Below are 23,093 nucleotides of genomic sequence, written 5' to 3'. Positions count from 1 at the left end.
TTTGTCTCATTTCCTTGTGGTTCTTTACACCCACTGTATTAGTCTGCTGGGGCTGCCATAGCAAAGGACAACAGACTGGCTGCCTTAAACATTAGACATTTATTGTCTCACAGCCCTGGAGGCTGGATGTCCAAGATCAAGGTGTGGGCAGGGTGGGTTTCTCCTGCAGCCTCTCCTCTTGGTGTGCAGATGGCCATCTTCTCCCTGTGTCCTCACGTGGTCTTCCCTCTGTGTGTGTCCTCATCTCCTCTTCTCTTAAGGACGCCAATCACATTGGATTAGAACCCACCCTAATAACCTCATTTAACCTTAATTACCTCTTTAAAGGCCCTACCTTCAAACCTAGTTACATTCTGAGGTCCTAGGAGTTAGGACTTCCAACATTTGAATTGTGGCAGGACACGATTCAGCCCATACTATCTACAATGACTGAAAAAATCTTACTGATTTTCACTTTTGTATTCTAGCAGAGAAAGGACTCCAGCTCATATTTTCACACATTGTCCCCAGTCATTAACACATAAGACATGAAAAGGGAATTGTGAGATTTCAAAGCAGGACTATAAGGAGAAAATATAGCTTATGAATTATTTCCTGACAATTATTTCCTATATTATATATGTATGTATGTGTATATGCATATATTTGTATATATTTTCACATATATGCATAAAATCAATGTACATCATAAACTAAATAAGAATGTGTGCCTTTTATCATGTTAATGACATATCTAGGTTTTTGAAATTGGTATTCATCCATATATAAACATTTTGCCAATTCCTGGACTCATATATTCACTTACTCCCTGCTGAGAAGCTGTAAAATAATTTTAAGTTTAATGCCATTTGACAGAAATACTCCAAACATATGTTGTTTAAATTGGATTGGGAAGGGTGAAAATCCACCAAACTTAGTCTCATTGGAACCTAATTGAGTTAGACTCTAATTTTAGAAAATTTAATATATTAAAGAATTGTTTCTCAAAATGTTTTCAGATGTTAATAGATGATACCAGAAAAAAATAGAAATGTTTTGTAATTAAATAGGTCTGGGAAACACTGATTCGAGCTGTGACTATCAGCAGACATGTTTATTTACTCTCAAGCTTCCAGATTTATTGCCCCGTATGCATTATGACTCTTCAAGGATGGGATATGGAGTGTCGTGTTTTCTCAGCATATTTGTCTATGAGACCTTTTGTTTCCCCCCGATGTACCTTCTAGGTTCTGTGGAGTCCATTTTGGAAAGTCTCGTACTGTAGATTCTCTTTGTGCATTGCATGGTACCAGCTCACCAAATGCTGGCTTGCAAGAATGATAAAATGACAAAGGCATTCAGCTCACCAGCAGAACTCTTCTGTAAGTGGTTATTCAACTTATGCACATCCTCCTTCCATGACTGTGCTTCACGCATTCCCAGGGGAGCCCCCTCCCTAACTGTGTGCACGCCAACTGCCAACTTGCCCTAGTGGTATGTACTGGAACCATGTTTCCTGACCTCTTGAGCTAGTTAGATTGTCATGTCAATCAAGGTTCAGAGAATTGACTGTGTGCTGTGTTTCCTGAAATACAAGACATCAAAGAAGAATGAAATCCATCTCACTCTCAGGAGTCAATAGCTTATTTGGGGGATGCAAAATATAGTCAATGTTCCTTAATTAGCCAAGAGGAGAACCAATGATACATACCAATTTTGCATTATGACACTAAGAAAAAAATCAAATATGTGTAACATAAATTATCTCATTTGTACTGATCAGGACCAGAATTGGAATAAGTGTACATAATTGATCTACTGGAAACCACTTACATTATACTTGCTTTGTGAGGATAAATTTAGATTTTTATGGAAGACTGCTAAACATGCATACTTCCTCTGATTAATCTGAACTTCTATACCTGAAATTAGTCTAATCAAAGAAAAATCATCTTGGTATAGCAAATATAAATGCCTTATCTTCTAATTTCAAACATAATTGTCTCCCTGCCTGCATACTGATATGAAGTTAATCAAACTGAGAAATCTGCAAGAGTTTATGTCCCTATAAATATTAACAATGTATACTTGATGTTTTATCTTTCAGAAATAAATTTCATAAATATCTACTTCTTGCTGTATAGCTGTCAATGGACAGTTCTTTTTCTTTCATTGCGAATATCTTCCATTTTACACCTATCATATTTGACACATTTTGTTTACCCAACAAAAAGATAGTTATTCATAAAGAATAGGGAATACAATATTGTAGGTAATTAAAAATGAAAAATATAGACATAACATGTAACCACTTTTTGGAGCCACATTTCTAAACGCATTTTAGTCTTAAATCTATAAACTTTCTTGAACACTCAAATCGGAAAATCAATCTATACTTTTGTCCTATGTCTTGTGTGTCAAATGGAAGATTAAAGTAGTTGGAGTGGAGAAAACTTGGCATTTTCACAGTTAGAAAAGCGTAATAAAAATCTCCTAATGAATTTGTGGTGTACTATTCTTTAAATGATGAATACCATTAAATTGCAAAAGGATTTAGCTCCTTAAGTCAAATTTTGTTGTCATCAGTTTTACCATTCATACTCAAACTTGAAGTCCTTTCCACTTCTTGGTCACCAAGAAACAGATAATATTAGAATGTTACTAAATATCTAATTTTGGTTTGCTGAGATAACTTGGTTTTCAAGAATTTTTAAGCCACGAACAATAAATCCAGGTGCTCAGAGATACAAGCTACATGTTCTTTTCAAGAAACAACCTCCGAAGATTTTTAAAGGACATGACATGAAGATATTTTCTGAAATTATTCAACCCATATTTAACATGTGCACATAAATGCACAAGCAGAAACTTGTCTTCACAAATGGTAGAGTCCACTGTCAGGACAGCTATGGTTTCCTCAAGGGCAATTTCAAGCTGAATTAGAGAATGACAGTTTTTATATTTCAATATTAAGATGATCTATTTACGTTAAGATTATTGAACAAATGTTACTTCATAACTTTATGTATTTCATGGCTTATAAATTCATTATCTATTCAAGACCTCTATTGATTAATATGTCATTAATTTATCCTCTCTTTCATCAATGGCCCTGATAGACTCTCAAATTTCAGTTTTTCCACTTTCAAATCTATCCTAGCTCTCAATGTCATGGCAACCGCCGTTCAAACGTTTCTTAAATATGATCTTTACCACACTGCTTTCTTAAAATCGTCAGTAGATAAAATTCTTACCATAATGTATATTTGTGTGTGTTTACATGAGTAACAGTGTTATCATTAAATCTCTGTCTGTAGAAATCTTAATTTAGATAGCTATCACTCTCTCCATCTATATTTGCATCTATGTCTATCCATATTGATCTAATCTATATCTGAGGTGAGACGATAAACAACCAAACTGTTTATAGGTGGTTAAAAATCTTAGAGTAGGGAAAGACTTTTATTTTTTCTTTATAATTGCCTGAGTTTTATGTTTATGTCAAAAAGGTATATATTATTTTGTAAATAAGAAAGGAAAGGAAAATATCCATTTAAAATGTGATATTAATGCTATAGTAGTGATTATCCATAAAACGTAGGAAATATACGTTCTGTTATAATGGTCTACAAATAAGACATGGTCTACAGCCATTTTATAAATAAGATCTCTTGACTTTAAATCAAGAGTCTGGAGTAAGGAATGATGACTTCATATGAATGAGTAATATTTGTAGGAGTTTATAACATAATATTGTGGTTTTATTTCCAGGAAATAAGAAAAATATATTTACATTCAAAAGCATTTTTTTTTTCATGAACTAGAAAGTATGTAGGACAGTGTTTTTTTATATAAGTATCTGGACAGATAAATCAAAACAGCTAAAATTTTTAAACCTAATCATATACCACTTTACTCTGCTAGGCAATGGTATATATAATTGAATTGCTTTCATTTTCTTATTATAGCACATGACTCAAAATCATATTCATAATTATTACATTATCGTATGTAATTTTTAGAATTTTTGTATGTAATTTTTAGATGTATGTGATTTAATTATTCATGCTTAGCTAAGTGTAGCTTGTGAGGTACTGGTTTCATGGGGCCATGGTTTGTCTTTGATATCAGACTTTTGTTGCTATTTTTCATGTCCCAATTTTTTCCTATATAGTCACTTCCTTTGCATAAACTCGTATAAAGTACTACTTATGAAGCTGCATAAATGGACTGCATACGAAGTCCATTTGACTCTATCTTTGATTTTCTCTCTCTCTCTCTTTTCTAAGACTCTTGACTCAATTTAATTCAATTAAGTTTTGGTAAAGATGATTTAAAAAAACATGTGAGCTGCTAAAAGTAGTCACATAAAAGATTTATTTGAAAAGCTCCGTTCCTCACCAATATCCTAGCTAACTAAATGTAATTGTTTCCATAATCACCATAGCTTTTCTTCTCTTTGCCTCAGTGTTACTAATATAGTTTTACTACCATTAAAAATGAAATATCAGGACAATTTGTTGCCTTCTTGCTGATTAATGAAAATTTTGTTCCCTTAGTGACCCTTCTTCCTCCTCTCTCGACACATTTATAGTAGTATCAACACTTTTAGCTACCTTTTGGTTACATTTGTGATCCATAAACGTGAATAGAAATAAGGAGTGTAATTGAACTTGTATCCTGTTGCATGAACCACTGACGACATCTCCTAATTTCTAGTCCGTTATTATTTCTGCCCCTTGTACCTCTCATTTAATGCATGAGAGTCTATGACTAGCGCATTTCTTAGTTCACGAAAAACATAATAAAATGGCTGTTATGCTCTATGATTTCAACTTGGTGAAAACTTTGGAAATATAGTTTGAAAGCAAATCATTTGTGTTGACGGGATTCTAGCTTAAGCTATGTTATCAGATTCCTCTAACTTATAATAGATTCTTATATATTGTTATGCATCTTAACCAGCTGCTGGTGTCACTGAAAACTCATTAGGATGCAGAATAGTTATCACATAGGCTTTGCCTTGTCTCCAATAACCCTGAGCCAACATGTCTCTTCAGCACCATATTGGAAGCCACTGTATTTTTAAGTGAACGTAGAACTGGACATTTCCCAGTATAAACTCAGTTTAGTAATCAAATGTTAATTTGGATTTGCAATATATATTTAAGTAACTGTTGACATTATTTAATTTTTTGAATTTTCTTGAATTTCAGGACTTTAAAAGTTATTTAAACTTACAGGAATGTATGAAGGACTCTCATACATTTACATAGAAACCACATGATTATGGTACTCTCCTTGAAAACAGCTTATTTCTATAGAGTATTTGATCAATACTTGTTTTTTGAAAGACAGAGCAAAAGAGAAATAAATAAAGAAGACTTCAGTGAGTGTTTAATTAATGGTTATAAGAAAAAGAATCTTAAATAGTAAATGTTCTTGTTTTCATGAGTACATAAATCTTATGAAAAATAATATAATACATAAAATGTAATTTTTAACATTTTGGACAGAAATGTGTAGAGTATATATATGTGTGTATATATAGATATATATTATATGTATATTTCTGTGTGTATATTCCTGTCCAATATTTCTGTGTGTATATGCCTGTCCAAAATGATAAAAATTACACAGTATGTATTATGTATATCTACATACACCATATTATGTATACATAATATATACATATATATATACGCACTCATTTATATATATATACACACACACAGGAATATATATATGTGATATGTACATTCCTGTATGTATGTATATATTCCTGTGTGTATATATACTATATAATATTATTGACTATATATTAATAAAATATAAATATTAATATTATTGATTTATTATTAACATATAATATATCCATTCCTATATATACACACATTATGTGTGTGTATATATATAACATGTACATATATAATATATAGTATTCATTGATATACATAATATATACATATGTGTTAGTATATATATATAATATGTACATTCCTCTGTGTGTGTGTATATATAGAGGAATGTACGTATTATATTTTTTAAATATATACACACACAAACATATATAATCTGTTCCTTTTAATTTTTTTCAGTGTGCTCACCACTTACAGAAATGCTAGAGACAGTCATTCTAAAATTTTCTCAATATTTGACTTAGTCAGAAAAATGGAGAATATTTAAATACAAGTATTAACTCAATCATTTAAGCAGAAACTGCTCCAACTTCATCCAAAAGTAACTTTCTTAGTATCACTTTCTTTTTCATTCCAGGAAGATAGATTTATTAACACCATGATGTTTTCCTGGAAATTATGACCTATTATTTTACCTGTTATTAGGAAATAGGTAAATTCAGTTGAAAAGTTAGCAGACATACTTATTAGATATCCGTAGATGGCAGTTGACTTACTCTGTATGAACTTCATTTTTCTCATGTTTTTTCCTAGATTTATTACAGAATAAAAACAAAATAGAAGGGAAATTTGATACTAAATTAAAAAGACAATTTTGATTTTTCACAATTGATGCAAGAAACAGAGTTCACTTAGCACCAAGAGAACTAGAGACAGTGAGAGAGAAGAGAGCAAGAGAGAACCTATAAAAGCCAATTTTAGGGCAGGCCCCATGGCATAGCGGTTGGGTGCGCTCACTCTGCTGCTGGCGGCCTGAGTTCGGATCCTGGGCGTGCACCGATGCACCACTTGTCTGGCCGTGCTGTGGTGGCATCCCGCATAAAGTGGAGGAAGATGGGCACAGATGTTAGCTCAGGGCTGATCTTCCTCACAAAAAAAAAATAATTATAAAAAAAAAGCCAATTTTATAGGTTTCAATGTAGAAGTTTTTCAACACGTATTTTTCCCTTCTTTATTTCCAATCCTGAAAAACAATTATATCTTTGAAATGACTTCTAAACTAAGAGATGTTAAAAATTAGATTCCAGGAAAAGTAAAACAAGAACGCTAACATTTGAAATATCAAGTATCTAGTTTTCTCATTTTAGTCCTTTTTTTTGGTTGGTTGACTGATTTTCTCTTTATTAGGACCCTGGAAAGAGATTGTTCACTCTGGAGATAATAAATTACCAAGAAAAAGAGCCTGTCACTTTCTTTTATACTGGTCATTGAGGGGCTCTGATTCTGTGTTACTGCTGAAAGGATTATAGAGTTGGGGAGCTTTTATTAATTTCATTGTCAAATTGCTTTCTCTGTAGGCCACTTGCAAAGCACTTAACAGAAAGAGCTAAATTGTGGGAGATGGCCAAATGAACTTTGACAGAGTCTCATTTGCTCTTGAACCGGACAAGCAGTTAATGGTTGGGAAAAAAGAGACGCTGAAAGGAAACATTTGCTAATAGACAGTGGAACATGTCTAAATGGGATATTTTGTAATTAAATGTCTTTGGTTTGTTGGAGTAGAGAGCTAATGTCTCTGGAAGCTTGACCTCAGAATGGATCACTTAGCCTTACACCATAAAATATTTATTTAATTCCAATGTTTAAGGAGAAAATATGAATTTCCTGACACATGCTAAAACTGGCCTTCAACAAATTAGTGGCAAAGACACAACCTGTTCACACTTCATAAACTTGTGAAAACAGTATTGCTTGTACATTTATACGTAGTTAATTGCAGTATTATATATTTATACTGATTTTTCCAAGAGGCTGCCTGAAACACTAAGACATTGTTTTTGCTAAGTTTTGCACCCACACCCAAGGTCATTCTCTTATGAAGCCTTTTTCCAAGGCTCTGAGAGACCCGCAGATCACATAGAAACTTCTACGGAGTATCTATAAGAGTATTGTATTAACTGTAATCATCTTTGCATGAGTATTCATTCGGTAGGCTACCATATAGTTAAGACACACACTGAGTGAGCAACATGGAAGGTTCTAGTAAATAACTGTTGAATAAATGCCTGGGACTTGCTGACCACTCAAGATAAGCAAATGTTCAGTTTCAAAAATAAGGCTTATCGCGACTTAAATAAAAACGGTTCCCATTGTTTTTCAATTATAATTACCTGAAGAAGCTTCTATGATTGAAAGAAAGATCTAATGTACAGCAGGGTGACTATAATTAACAGTACTGCATGCATACCTGTAATTTGCTGAAAAAGTAGATCTTATGTGAAGTGATGGATGTATTATTTGGCTTGATTGTGGTGATCGTCTCACAATGTATAAGTCTATCAAATCATCACATTGTACACCTTAAATGTATACAATTTTATCTGTCAGTTATACCTCAATAAAGCTGGGAGGAGAAATAAGAAAAAAGAAAGAAGTCTGGATTTTTTTTAAACTAATGTCGTACAATTATTGCTAACATATTCAGGGGACAGCCACAGTAATTTATGAGTCAAAAAAATGTAAATATGAGTAGAAGGATTAAATCAAGGACTTGAATAACTACACAAAAACCCTGCTGAGCATGGGACAGAAAATTGAATTTAATCTCTTGAATAGTAATTTTAATTCTACTAAAACATAGGCAGGACTTTAAAACACGGTTGGGGTAAAGGCCTCTGAATTGTGATGAATGGATGAAAGAAAGAAAATTCCAAAGACGATGGGAAGACATGTCATTCAAAGTATTTGCTCTGTGAATTTACCTCTTATTGAGTGAAAGCGAAGTTTACACAATTGGTATTAAATAAAACGATGAGATAAACGGTGATGAGAAGTTTACCAGTGAGACAGGCCAATAAAATAGTTTTAAGGATTTTAAATGAAGTAGTTGCAGTTTGAATAATCAAATCCACCTCAGACACCATATGGTTAAAAATGGCAGGGGTTTTGAACCATTTAAAAAAACTTACTTCTAAAAATTAGGGCCGGCCCCGTGGCTTAGCAGTTAAGTGCACGCGCTCCGCTGCTGGCAGACCAGGTTCCGATCCGGGGCGTGCACTGACGCACCGATTCTCCGGCCATGCTGAGGCCGCGTCCCACTTACAGCAACTAGAAAGATGTGCAACTATGACATACAACTATCTACTGGGGCTTTGGGGGAAAAAATAAATAAATAAAGATTATTTCTTGGGTCGACAATATATCTAATCCTAGAGAAGAGGTATCTATTGTACCTGGAGTCAGTTTATAGCAATGTCGGTTGGTGAACTCTTAAAGATTAACAAGAAGTTAAGAAGCAGACAGGAGATGGATTTGTCAAAAAATAAATGAAAACGTTTGTTATTTTAATAAGAAACACCCTTACAGGCAAATTGAAAGTGGGTGTACAAGTAACACATGAATCTGGCTCTGTCCACATAACACTATCTAAGTAAATCAGCAAAGCTTCGTTATTTGTTGTTAGGTTCTGTTGTTTTTGCTGCATTTCTCCTGTGCCCTGTTGCATTCTATCATTAGGCTCTTGGTTTCATTTTGATTGGGTGAGAGCTCAGAGATATGGGAGTGCGAGGTACAAGTGCTTACATGGGCTTTACCAGCAAAATATATTTAGGGACTAAAACAGCCAGCCTATAGACACCAAAATGAAATTCTGAATTTTCTTTTTTAAAAGTAGTTTTAATGTGATGTGGAGCAAACACTAGTTAAACCATGTGTAATGTGAAATTTCAAAGTGTTATTGTGGATTTCCATTTTAAGAGGATCAGACCAATTGAACAAATGGTGTTGAGACAATAGGTATCTGTTCAGAAAAGGGAATTCAGGCCAGGACTCGCAAATAACTAAGGAGGCACCAACAGCAACAAGGATACACGGTGACATGGTAGAAAATTCTCTTCTATTCCAATTAATGACTTAAAATGTTCTTGTTTTCCTTGAATAGAAATATACATGCTTTGAAATATTTTGTCTCATTGAGAAAAACTTTATGAAGCAAAGAACTCTGCAACACCATCACTCGCCTCAAGGAATGCATAGTCTATTTAGGAAAGAAACTAGAAAATTATATTATAAAAAATTTTAAAGGAAATAAAGAATGCATTCCTAATACAAAGGATGAACATACTGCTAGCAGGCAAAAAGTAAATCAGAAGAAAATATTTGGGTTAAGTAGGGAAGGATAGATAGTCGGTTCTCAGCCAGAAATGTGGGTGTGTGGTTGGCATCAAAGTATCTTTATAAGGAAAAGAACCATACACAATTTTGTTCTTTATTCCCTGTGGATTGCTAAAAATATTTAAGCAGGAAATGATATGATAGTGTTTGCTCATGTAAATTGTGATGGAAAGCAGCTGTAGGCATGATGTGTGCTGTATTGCTAAGCTTACCTGTGATTGTGGACGTCTTCTCTTCTTACAATACAGTCATGCATCACTCAACTATGGGGTATGGGGACAGGGTCTGAGAAATGTGCCATTATGTGACGTCGTCATTGTATGAACATCATAGAGTGATTTTGCCGTTGTGTGAACATCATAGAGTGTACTTACACAAATCTAGATGGTATAGCCTACTACTCACCTAGCCTATATGGCACTAATCTTATGGGTATATGTGGTCCATCATGGATCAAAAGGTCGAGATATGGTGCAGGACTCTATTTACTTTTGATAAGATATGGCAAAGGCATGGCATTTCATTTGAGAGGAAACATAGCATGAGGAAGTCGCTAGGATTCTGGTTTCCATTTCTGGCTCTCTCACTTCCTTGCTGTGAAAACCTGACACACTAAGCTTTTCTGAAACTTTGGCCACTGTTTGTCTGTCGGGGACACTAACACCACATGCCTAGTGGGATCCTGGGGGTATTGCCTGAGATATATGGTGTTAAGGATATGGCTGATGCAGTTTTTTCCCTTTTGGGGGGCTTGTTTTTATTTGGTGTCCTCCTGCCTTCCTTTTGGTGCTTTTGGCTGATGCTGGAAGTACTTTCTGTAGCCCTTATGGTCCCGGGACCTGGTTATCTGTTAGCATTCATACTCCTACAGTGACAACCACAATGTACCTGTCTCACTATCTTCTCACCTTCTCTTTATGACTCACTAGAAATAGCACAATACTCTATACACAAGATAAGGCAGGATAAGTCAATGATATACTATAAACTGTATTTCATATATAGTGTTATCTATAACTACATCTATTATATATATAGCTATGTGTTACATGAACAGAAAATATATATAAATATTTATTTATAAATTGCATAAATTATATAAACATGCACAGGTGTATTTGTTCATTCAAGTGCATTTAATCATATGTGGCTTGTAATTATGATTAATTAAACATTAGTATATATAAGGACAGTTATATATTGTTTTATATTATGTATTGATAACATATGTGCAACCATATACCCATTTATAATGATATATTATTTATAAATATGTAATATAATTTGTATATGAATTACTTTAAATATTTATAAATAATTATTTTAAGAACCCATAAAATTACATTTATGTTATATGGTATATTTTAACATTTATTATAGTATCTTACATATGTGCAATGTAAAATATATGGTATAATATGTACCATATCAAATATCATAATGTATGTTGGTTACACATTATATAAGATAAAATTATGTCAAACATGAAATCTATTAATGAAAAGAATAAACATAATTTTAACTATTTACAAATAGCATCACATAAGTATATATGTATTTATATATAATATATGAGACTATAGGTCTCAATAGTTATACAATTCACAGATAATACACACAGACACACATGTCTAGGTGTGTTCCCAAGGTAAGCAGCTATGACAAATAGGAATGGTGAATGGGGTCGATCAGAAACTGTATATCCAGAACCCTAATGTAATGGGTTACTCCTACAAGAACACAGGCAGTTGCTACCTAATGTAATATGGTCTTGGTGGGAGAATTCTAAGGCGCTATGGGAAGATATGAGTCCTTTTCATGTAGCCCACTTAAGTTCCCATGATATTGCAGCAGACAGGATGGACTCACAACATTGAGGACTAATCGTAAAGACATTAGGAAGAATCAGACGTGGGAGGACCAGAGAAGAAAGAGCACAAGTGTGCATAATTGTGAGAACCTAATGAGGGAAGACAGGTGACAGGAAACAGCAGCAGACATACACTGCCTGGCCATTTGTCTCTCTTAGTATTTTTCATTCTGACCCCTATAAGAAGTCCTCTCCCCTGCTCTAACTTCTAGCCAGCACATGCAACACACTTTTCAACGTCTTTCCACGATTTATATTTTCATATCCACAAAGAAGAATTTCAAAGTCAGGAAAAGTGGGCCCAACATCCCTTATGTGAATCCTTAAATATGTTTTAGAATTCAAAACAATTTTGAATTTCAAATAATTAATACACCATACATAGTAAAAAGGATTTTCTTTGAAAAACTCAGTAGCACAATACTGATGACAGAAATGGCTACTGTTTTCCAGAATCCGTAGTTGCCAAAAGATATGTCATTGCCATTATCGATGATGAGATTTTTACTGCATGATAACTATTTCTGAAGAATTCAATAGCAGCGGGTGTCGCCCTGACTCTGATTACTAAAACTCGTCTCTCTTGAAAGCACCACCTCTTCCTGCTGGTCTCGTGAGTGAGTTAAAGAAACTCTGAATCTTTTTGTGGTGGAAAAGAATTGCTCCTCCATATATCACAAATTAAGCGAAATGTCTTTAAATTGGCACGTGTATGTTTGCTGTGTATGATTTTCACTTTAATAACCACAAAATTGTCCTCATAGTTTTCAATTCAGGACCAATAAAAACGGCACGCACACGCATACAAAACTATTGTCATCACAGAAACTCAAGGAATTATAGTCCTGTCAACTAAAGACAATTTATTAGGGAGTTTTGACCCATTCATATGTAGAGGCAATATCAAACCTTGAAAAGCATTTGACACTTCACTATAAAATGCTGTAATAACTAGTTATTTTGAAATTGATTTTCAATGAAGAAAATATGAAATACACATATTTTACATATATTTACATATATATGAATACATATATATGACAGATATAATTGTTTTTCACCTAAAAACTACAAGTAGCTCTTGACTTATTTGACTTAAATAGCTGTCCCAGCAACACTAATATTATTAGTGGTAAATAAATTAGTGGTAAGGATCTTGGGAATTAGTGGATGTTAGTAGAGTTCTATGTTTGGGTGAGTATTTTTGGTGAAACGTTGATCAATGATCTCAGGTTTGTTATTACAAACGTCTCTGGACTTCAGAATTTCAAGCAACATGGTAAATCCCCATGTAGGGCATACATTATACAATATATCTAAAAATACATGTATATATATTTGATAGAGAAAACATTTTCTTGCAGAGTATCTAGAGAGGTTAGTGTTCTGCTGGACATTTTAAAGAAAATTTACATAAATGAATCCCTGAGGTCATGAAATGATGTATCTGTGAACATAATCCAATCCACTAATATTTAGTAACCACCTCCCCTGTTATTTAGCCTGGTTGCAGCTACAGAGATATAATTACTGTTTTTGAGGAATTCATTCACTAGCAATATCACAGAGTATCTAAAGGAAACCCTCTTGCAAATGGAAGGGGTATTTCTGCTTACGAGCAAACCTGGGAAGTGTCGTGAAATTGCTTATGAACTTCATTCTGTGCTGGTCAGATTTGATTTCCTTCCATCTCTCCAAAAGGAAATCGACAACATCCATTTTTTAAGCCCTACGTGTCAGTACATAGGTTCTCTGTTCTGAAATCTAAAGAGATCTTGTACTTTCACTCTTGTCTCTTAAGCCTCCTTTTGCAACACATTATTTGAACCTCTTAATGGATTTTTCTGAGCACACATTTTTGGATTTAATTAAACTGGTCACCACTTTTCCTGTCACCCAACCCTCTGCTACTTATTTAACCCAGACCCAGAATGAATGGGGTCCTTACCTTAATCCTTTCATTCCGAATCCTGTGCCGCCTCTAAATCTTGTTTCTTTCAGCTGACTCTCTACGGCCTGGCCTTCTGGTGAGCTTAGTTATCGTGTCTTGGGGATCTTGCTTGCTTCATTCTCTGGGCATCTGCAGACCTCTCTGGAGAAGCTCTAGTCCTCAGAGAACTGCCTCCTCCTCCTCCAGTGGCCAGGAGGTGGCGCGAGCACATGGTGTGTTTGACACAGACAGTGTTTGGGCTCCGAGCCATTCCTGGCCTGAGCTTCCTAGCTCTGCTGCTGTGTCAAATTTCAAAATCTGCGCCAAGAGGAAGATGCAAATTAGAACTAGGAATCTTCTGTCTGGGAAACACTGACCCTCCTGGTTCACCTAGGGGTAAGAGACCCTCTATGTTTCCCTGATCAAGAACCTTCGTGGCTCAGAAGACATATGCTGTAAAGATATCTCTAAAATGTTCATTCTTCCAAACCAAAAACTGTAGCATATTCTTTCTTTACATTCATATTTAACCTATTTCAGAATTTTTACATGTATTTTCAGCCATGGGATCGTTTTTATACCATTGTAAATGGATCTTTTTGAAATTTCCCTTCGTTTAACCCTGGGATATAGAAATACAATCTTATTCACAGTCTTGCAGAATGACTTAGTAATTCCAATAGTTTGTCCATAGATTCTTTTCAATTTCTCTGTACCCAGTTATGTCATCTGAATAGTGGAATTTTTATATCTTCCTTTCCAATGCATTTGGATAGCATTTTTTTGTATTATTTTGTTAATAAGGGAGTTAAAACGATGATGAACAGAGTGGCTCAGTACTTTTTTAGTGATGTAAAAAAATATATTTCACCATTCGTTGCAATCTCTGAATGCAATATTTTGCAGACAGTCTTTATTAGAATAAGGAAAGTGTTTTCCATCACTTTTTTGCTAAGAGTTATTTTTTACATCATAAGTGGCTGTTGAACTTTATCATTATTTTCTCATTTCATAGAAATGACCATATCTTCATTTTCCCTCTTTCTGTTTTTTTAATGATTGAATTACATCGATTTTGTTTTAAATGGAAATCAATCTTTCAAGTGGCAGTGATAGTTTAAGTTGTATCAGACATTTCATGCAACCAATAACAATTGTAAGTAAATACAAACGATGCTTAGAAGCGATTGAAGAATGACTGAAAGCACACCAAATCTGGGCAGGCGTTGAGTCTTGACATAAGGGGACACAGTGGGTAAGTTACACCTTTTTATGCAGCTACAGAAATAATATTAAAAAGCTACAGGTAAATAACCAGTAGACAAATTAAAATGAAAAATTAAACATTACTTGATTGGCCTGAGGCCATGTTAGGAAGGTGTCCACGGAGTAATGGAATCATTGGGGAAGAAGAACAGAATCAATGGGCAAATAGAAAACAGAGAGACAAATGCCAGACTTGCACCCACCCGTGTAGTTAACTGCATTAAATATAAATGGACTAAACACTCCAATTTAGAAGTAGAGGGGCCGGCCCCACGGCGTAGTGGTTAAGTGCGCACACTCCGCTGCTGGCCGCCCGGGTTCGGATCCTCGGCGCACACCAATGCACTGCTTGTCAGGCCACGCTGTGACGACATCCCACATAAAGTGGAGGAAGATGGGTGCAGCTGTTAGCCCAGGGGCCAGTCTTCCTCAGCAAAAAGAGGAGGATTGGCATGGATGTTAGCTCAGGGCCGATCTTCCTTACCAAAAAACAAACAAAAAAAGAAGCAGAAATTGTCATTTTTGATTTAAAAAGGAAGACTCAACTAAATGTTTCTAATAGAAATGCGTGACATCTTTTGCTCAATATGATATCTTTCTGAGGGATCCAGGAAGTTTCCTGACTTGGTAAGTTGTTCTATTTTATTTCTTTGTAGAACTCCATTATACAAATATACCATCATGTTTGCGTCCATTCTCCTGATGATGGGCATTTGGGGTATTTCCAATTTGGGGCTGTTGTGAATGAAGCTGCAATGGGCATTTATGAAAAAGTGTCTTTGTGGACATATTACTTGAATCATCTTGGATAAATACCTAGGAGAGAAATTGCTAAGTCATAAGATAGACATATGTATTTACCTTCACCAGAGCAGGAAAGAATTTCCCAAAGTGGCTGAACTGGTTTACCTCTGCACCTGCAGGCCATGACAGTTAAACATGCTTTATTTTAAGAACCGAGTAGACTCCGTAATGAGAAAAACTGAGGAAGGGAAACATTGTATTCTTTTCACATGCCTCTAGCGGTGAACTGTTCTCAAAAACCAGTCTAGTTAAACTGGTCCAGCAAATAAAATATTTTTGATGTTATATAGCATCTATATGCAGCATAAACCTTGTGGTATTTTGGAATATATAAAATATACTTAATATTTCCTTCAGTGTTTTTTAAAATCATCCTTGGCTTAGGTATTATACGAGATCTTAAACCCGTACCAAAATTAAGAGGTTTGTCTAAGTTATATGACTAGCATTTAGAAATAACACTTTGTTTAAGCACTTCTTTTTCACCATTTTGTTCAATTTAAAGATTACAATTTGGAGGCCTTTAGCACATTCACAATGTTGCACAACTATCACCTTCCTCTAGTTCCAAAACATTTCCTCCTCCCAAAGGGAAATTCACATCCATGAAGCACTCTCCATTTCCCCTTCCTCCAGACCCATGACAACCAATTCCACTCTTATGGATAAAGAAAATGCGGTGCATCCATACAGTGGACTATTAAGTGTCGATTTTTTATTCCTTCTTAAGTATTTTGTTCTTTCCTTTCTTACCACTCTGTCTCAGAGAGTGTGCCCGTTGGGAGACTTAGAAAACATGAATGAGAAGGTGCCAGAAACATGGAGTTCAAGGCAGAGGAAAAAGTAAACTTGCAGAACACATAAAAATAGATGGGGGCCCTAGGATGTCAAGTGAACAATGAAGGAAGACACAAATTAAAAACTGGAGATGCAATCAGTAAATGCGGACATAGAAGGCACACTCAGCACGACTTTCAATTGTTCTGTTGGTGTCACTCACGGCCCTCCCAAGTAGCATCATTTATTTATTGAATTCCAGACACCATTGTATCAAGAAGAGGGAGAATTGCACGCAAATGATTGTTTTTATCTAATGGAAGATGCAATCTCCAAGGGCACAAGCCGAGGCTTTGCAGTGCAAACTGCCCAAGCTTGACATCATTCAGGGGAGTTTTAAATTGTGCATAGGCAAGAGCTAATGACTGTACTGCTTTCAATCAAACTTTATGTAATAAGAGCATTTTGCTATTTCTGTTCTTCAGTATAATAATACATTTTATTTTTTATCAAAATTATTTTTAAATTTCATGGTAATAAAATGTAGATCTTGAACACGATTTACGAAGAAATGGCTTATAATTTTGACTTTATTTAGTTTAAAATAAAAGCTTGAACTCTGGTCTCTTCAGAGTCACCTTCAAATATCGTTAACGCTCTTACTATATGAGGAACTTTCATTTTCTTCTGTATCTCTAGAATCTAATAAATTAACATGCTTAAATCTGTTTTAAACTCACGTATTCAAAGGCAATGCTATCAAATAGTAAGGGATGGCTGACATCCTCTGTTTTTATACCTTTAATTATGGAGAAGCCAAGACACCACCAAATTGTTAGAGGCAGAAATTGAAATATAAGGCAGGCAGGAAGATCTGAGTCATTTTAGTTCTCAAATTTAAAGTATAGCTTAGGAGCTCAGCCACTTACTGTTCTGATGTGGAGCATGTTAGTTACCATTTATCTATCTGCTTTTTTTGGTTAAATAAAGGTAATAACACTATTATGGATTTATTGTAAGAATGAAATAAGTTGAGACGTGTAAAATCATTATGAGGAGGCATGGCAAACAGTAAGCTACAGTTAACAACAGATTAAATTGTTTAAAAATATTTTTAGCTTTGACACAACTATTCACAAGGATTAGTTGAAATTATAGCACAATATAACCCCTCAAGAAAAGACAATTTAAAGGCAACGGAAAATTGCTAAAATTATTAATTAAACAATAATTAATTGTGTATTCTTCACTACACCAGAGTATATAATCCATGTTTTCATTCCCTTTGTTAAGAGCCCTGTGTGATAAGAATTAAAAGGGTGTATAGGAGGGGAGGTAACCTTCCCTGCTCATAGAATGGGGAAACTGAGAAACTGAGATACCACCAAACTGTTAGAGGCAGAAATTGAGATATAAGGCAGGCAGGAAGATCTGAGTCATTTCAGTTCTCAAATGAATTGGTACATGCTGTCCGTCTGGCTTTAGCTTATTCCAGCTATTGTCTAGCCAGAAATAATAGCCAGGAGGACTCATCCCACTTATAGAAAAGGTACACCAAGAGAAAATAATTTATAAAAATAAAAAATAAATAAAATGGCTGTAAAAACAAAGGAAATAGTTTAGAACTGCGGACAGATGGGTGTGTACATTTGCTGTTTCTTATTTTTGCATCTTCTAAGTGCTGGAATTCCTGAGAATCATCTGATGGCCAATTCTAGTCTTTCTAAGTGTTCGTGTAATAAACTATATCTAACGTCTTCCTCTGTGTGCTGGTGCACGTTTCCTTTCCGTGGAATCACAGGACAGCACAGGTCTATTCTCTGTCAGTGCTGGTGTTTCTTCCCATCTGCATCTTCTGAATCTCCTGTTCATATATGCAACAACCAGCCGTGTGGAACAACTCAACTTCATCGGGAATATGTTGTTGTAGGGCCTGGGCCTTGCTTGCTCACCTAGAGCCCACAAGCAAACTGCAACCGTGTGTCCTTCTGGCTCCCTTCTGGGAGGAGGCCCAGCTGCTGGGGTTTGTAACAATCTAGGACCTGACCAGCCCGGATCCTACGTTATCTCACTTAAAGAACATCACATCTTAAAGGGACACAGAGCCCCTCCACATGAGCTACTGTTCCTGAGAATGCTGGTCATACCAGGGACTGCCCCTTGACAAGCATATAGCCTTTGTGTCCCCTGCCTATATAAGCAACCCCCTCCCCACCTACAGCTGCAGGTGCACATTGCTGTCCAGCCAGCTGCCACTGGATCTCCCTGTAAGTAACTCCCAATAAACCTATATGTCTTGTTCACCATCTCTGTGTCTTTTCTTCGGTTTCTCCACAACTTTTTTCACATTGCTCACCCAACTGGGCATGCGGCCAGACAGTTGTGTTCTTTCTCATCTGTGTGGCTTTACACATCCTCTTCCTCAGCATTCACCTGTGTCTTCATCTGAACAACCTCATCAATACTTCAAGACCAGCTCCACTGTCATTCCCTGTAGGAATCATTTCTAGGTTCCCAAGGGGAAGTGACTTCCTCTCCCATCTATGCCACTTTAGCAGCTAAATCTTTTGTTGTGTGTACTTTTTACGTCGGAGTCATGGCAATATGTGAAGTGGCATATCTGTAAGTTGACCTCTAAATAGTGCATGTGCTCTTACATCTTGAACTCATGAGGCAAATCAGAGAAACTTGATATATTGTACAGAACAAGCACAGCAACTAAGAGCAAACTTCAAATGTGCAGAATATTGGGGGAGGAGGCGTAAAATACAGGGAAAGACAATCATGAGCCTTTGTGTTTCAACTGTCACCTTAGTTCATTCTACAGGAAGTTAGACAAACATAAGACATCAGTGAATCTCTGTTTTTTGAGTCACAAAATGATCTGTAGAAATACTGAAGGCTACTATATTTCATGTCGTTATAAAATTACATCAGGACATAAAAGCTTCCAGCTGCTGTGGGAATACACTTTGGCTCCTAATGTAGTAATAACTCTTTTTATGAATGGAGTTGGGATCTAGAGATGTGAATGACTGCCAATCCAGGGATATGATATACAGAATTTCCCAAAGGAGTTTGACAAAGGGCCGCTTCTCTGAAGAGCATCTTGAAGATTTTTTTTCTGTGGAATCCATGTTAAGATATGCTGGCATAAATTTACCTGTTAGTAGTGAAAAAAAAATGAGTTTATATGAAAAGAAAGTAAATATTGTTGGACAATTCTTGAGGGGAAAAGCATTATCTTTCTCAGTGCTGGTGTTATGATATTGATGTGTTTCAATCAACCTTAACTCAAAGTGTATACAGTGTAGCAAAGAAATAAATGTATAAGCAACAACCTATAAATGACTCATGGACAGAGACAAGGATTTGATGCTCTGAGGACATATATTTTATATCCATTGATTAGTATTCTATAAATTGCATGATTAAGTTCTTAATACCAGAAATGCCTATGACTCTGTGTATAATGGTGTCATCGCCACCATATATGCTTCATGACTCATGCACAATTTTGAGCCTTCTTTCCTCTCAGAAGCCTTAAAGCATCAGGCATTACCTGAGTCTCCCAGCCTGGGATGGCTCTCATCATAATCATGTTATTTTATGGAAAAATTGTAACTCCACATTATGATGCTCCCTTAATGCAATTTAAGACAAAGGAGCCCCATAACTTTCAAAGACTATATTTATGGAGCATTCTTCCTTTGTTTTCTCAATTTGTTTCCGATCTGATCGAGATTACATCAAGTCCAATTCTTGACCATTTTCTCTACTTTCTTTTCACATTTTCATTCCATTTATCACTTCTTCTGGATAAATTTTTATTTGTCTCATTTTAGTCTTGTATATTAAACACCTCCAAAGGGATTTTCTTCGATTTACTCAACTGACTCTCTCTGCCCTCTCCATCAACCCAACCATTCAATTCCAGGCCCACTCTCAGTTCTGGTCCACTTGTGTCCATCTATTTGTACGTAAGTGAGGCATTTTTACATGGATCACTAGAATAAGATTTTTTTTTTCTTTAGGTCTCTTTTGCTGCAAGCTCAAGTTACAAAACACTACCTTCTTGAAGAGAAAACCAAGGGTTTTGCATAACAAACAAAGCCTTCTAAGTGGCTTCACTTAAGTACTATAAGTAGATTTCCATTTGTTCCTTTAAATCTTGTTTTTACTCTGTTTATGATGGATGTACACTGGGTTTGACACAGGAAACCACAGCTCCTTTGAGTGACGAGTGCCTCAATAATCAGAAATTGACAGCTTTGGTTCATAAATCTTGTTGCAATAGGTTTTAATTATATGTGCTATTGTCCCCGTCCAGGAAATGGATTCTTGATTTTATTTTTTTTAAACCGTGCCACTGAAAGAGTTCTGTTACCATGGTACAGATCATTCTGATGCCAGTCTAAATATGCTACTCACCATGGAGACTTAATTAACATGTGCTGTTCCTCTGAAAGAAAAAGACTCTTAACCCTACTGACAAACCTGGTAGCTTCCTGCTCTCTGAATCATAGTGCAACTAAATATGCTCTTTGGACCTCGTGCTTTAGTGTACAACTGTACCTCCTCCGTTTGACTCTCAAAGCAAGTAGTCTTCCAGCACCAGGTTGACCCTCTGTAGGGTCCCATACCAGGTCTCAGCTGCTGCACCATCTTTGATTGCCCAATTTTACTGTAAGGAGACTTAGACCTCCCACCCAAGTCAAGAGCTATGCAGAATGAAGGGATATAACAGAAAGTTCTAGCATGATGGAGAACAATATGATGCCTCTTAGCTTACATGTGCCATTTTGAATTGTCTGTCTGAGACTGAGCCACCTTTACCAACACGTCTCTGCTGCTGAGTACAGATCTTTCAAGATGGTTTTGATGTCACTTGTTCACCAAAGACAGAAAAATACCAGGAAATTTGAACAAAGTGCCAATTTTCTTCATTGTAGTGTGTTTCTGTAAAATGTAAATTTTATATTCCTGGAAAGATGTGTCATCGTATTACCTGTATCAATGGCTTTTATAACATTTTCTTCTGGGATGCCTGTTTACTCAGCCAATTCTCTAAACTGCTCACAGTTGTCCTCACTGATGTGTTTTTCTCCGCCTGCAAATCATACAAGGAAAGTCAGGAAGGGTTGTTCTGGTGTGTGCTTTCCAACACTGCCTAGCAATTCTTCCATTCTCAGCACACACTGACTTGGTGTTCTCAAATTTAAGTCAATCCTGACTCCATCCAACTGGATAGACTGTCAGATCCCATAGGTTAAGGACTCAATCCTAAAAGAGTACCCCTACCTCCCCACTTAGGAGTTCAATCACAAGTCCAGGTTGTCATGTGTGCCTCTGACTGGCTATAAATCATAGGTTCCCAAGACCTCCTTCTCCGTTTCAATTAATTTGCTAGAGTGCTTACAGAACTCAGGAAACCAGCTTACTTACTGTTTACTGGTTTATTACAAAGGATATTAAACGATATGAGTGAACAGCCAGATGAAGAGACAGAAAGGGCGAGGTCCAGAAGGATCTCGAACATAGGAGCTGCTGTTCTTGTGGAGTTGGGGATGTGCCACCTTCCCAACTTGTCGAAGAGTTCTGGCTCACTAACTTGGGAGCTCTCCTTTTGGGTTTTTTGGAAGCTTCATTACTTAGGCACGATTAATTAAATCACTAGCCACTGGTGATTGAATTCAACCTCCAACCCCTTTGCCCCCTCCCTTCTTCAGAGGTCTGGGTGGTGGGACTGAAAATTCCAACCCTCTAATTGGTTTCCCTGGCAACCAGCCCCCATTCTTAGGGGTTTTACAAATTCACCTCATTAACATAAATTCCGATGTGGTTGAAAGGGGCTTGCTATGAATAACAAAAGATGCTCCTTTCACCTTTATCCCTTTTATCAATTGGAAATTCCAAGGGTTTTAGGAGCTCTGGGCCAGAAATTTAGAAGATCCCATAATATCATATCATGTCATTTCTTATTATAAATCACAATATCTCCGATGTCCATTAGAATCCATAAGAAATTCTGAATAAGCTAGTGAGCTGAATGAGTGTGGAAAGCAGGTGTTAGGGTGATATAACTTGCCAGAATCCTAACATTTTGTATGTCACAGATGTCAATTGCACTGCTGAGGAATTTAAAGACAAATTTAATCGGTGACCATGAGTTTCCCCACATCAAATACAAGCTCCAAAGGCACATCAGGGGCACCATGAAGGTAGAAGCTGAGCAGTCATAATCCCAAACTGTAATTTCTCCTTTCCCTTCTACCATGCCCTGGTATTCCAATCTTGTTGCCTATCCAAAGGAACCCAAAAAGATGAGTTGAATATTCTGTCAGTAATATGAGTGTTGCCATGCATGGTGGTGGGAGAAACATTATGCAGAGTTGATTCTCATTATTCAGAGTAGCTATGCTCCATAAAGTCCCTG

The 23,093-nt window shown here is 36.0% G+C and overlaps 1 long non-coding RNA gene across 4 annotated transcripts in view; it reads right to left on the bottom strand.

Annotated features, from left to right (window-relative positions):
• LOC147911619 (uncharacterized) overlaps positions 1–13,996 on the bottom strand; it is a 49,828-nt gene extending 35,832 nt beyond the window's left edge. For all 4 annotated transcript variants that reach the window (XR_015550820.1, XR_015550819.1, XR_015550821.1 and 1 more), the window contains exon 1: positions 13,829–13,996. This is a non-coding gene — a long non-coding RNA (uncharacterized LOC147911619). The remainder of the gene's footprint in view (positions 1–13,828) is intronic.
• Between the last annotated feature and the right edge of the window lie 9,097 nt (positions 13,997–23,093).

Source organism: Ceratotherium simum, chromosome Y (assembly GCF_057802395.1).
Source record: "Ceratotherium simum simum isolate JZ-2026a chromosome Y, ASM5780239v1, whole genome shotgun sequence".
Taxonomy (NCBI): Eukaryota; Metazoa; Chordata; class Mammalia; order Perissodactyla; family Rhinocerotidae; genus Ceratotherium; species Ceratotherium simum.
This window is presented reverse-complemented; position numbering and strand designations above follow the sequence as displayed.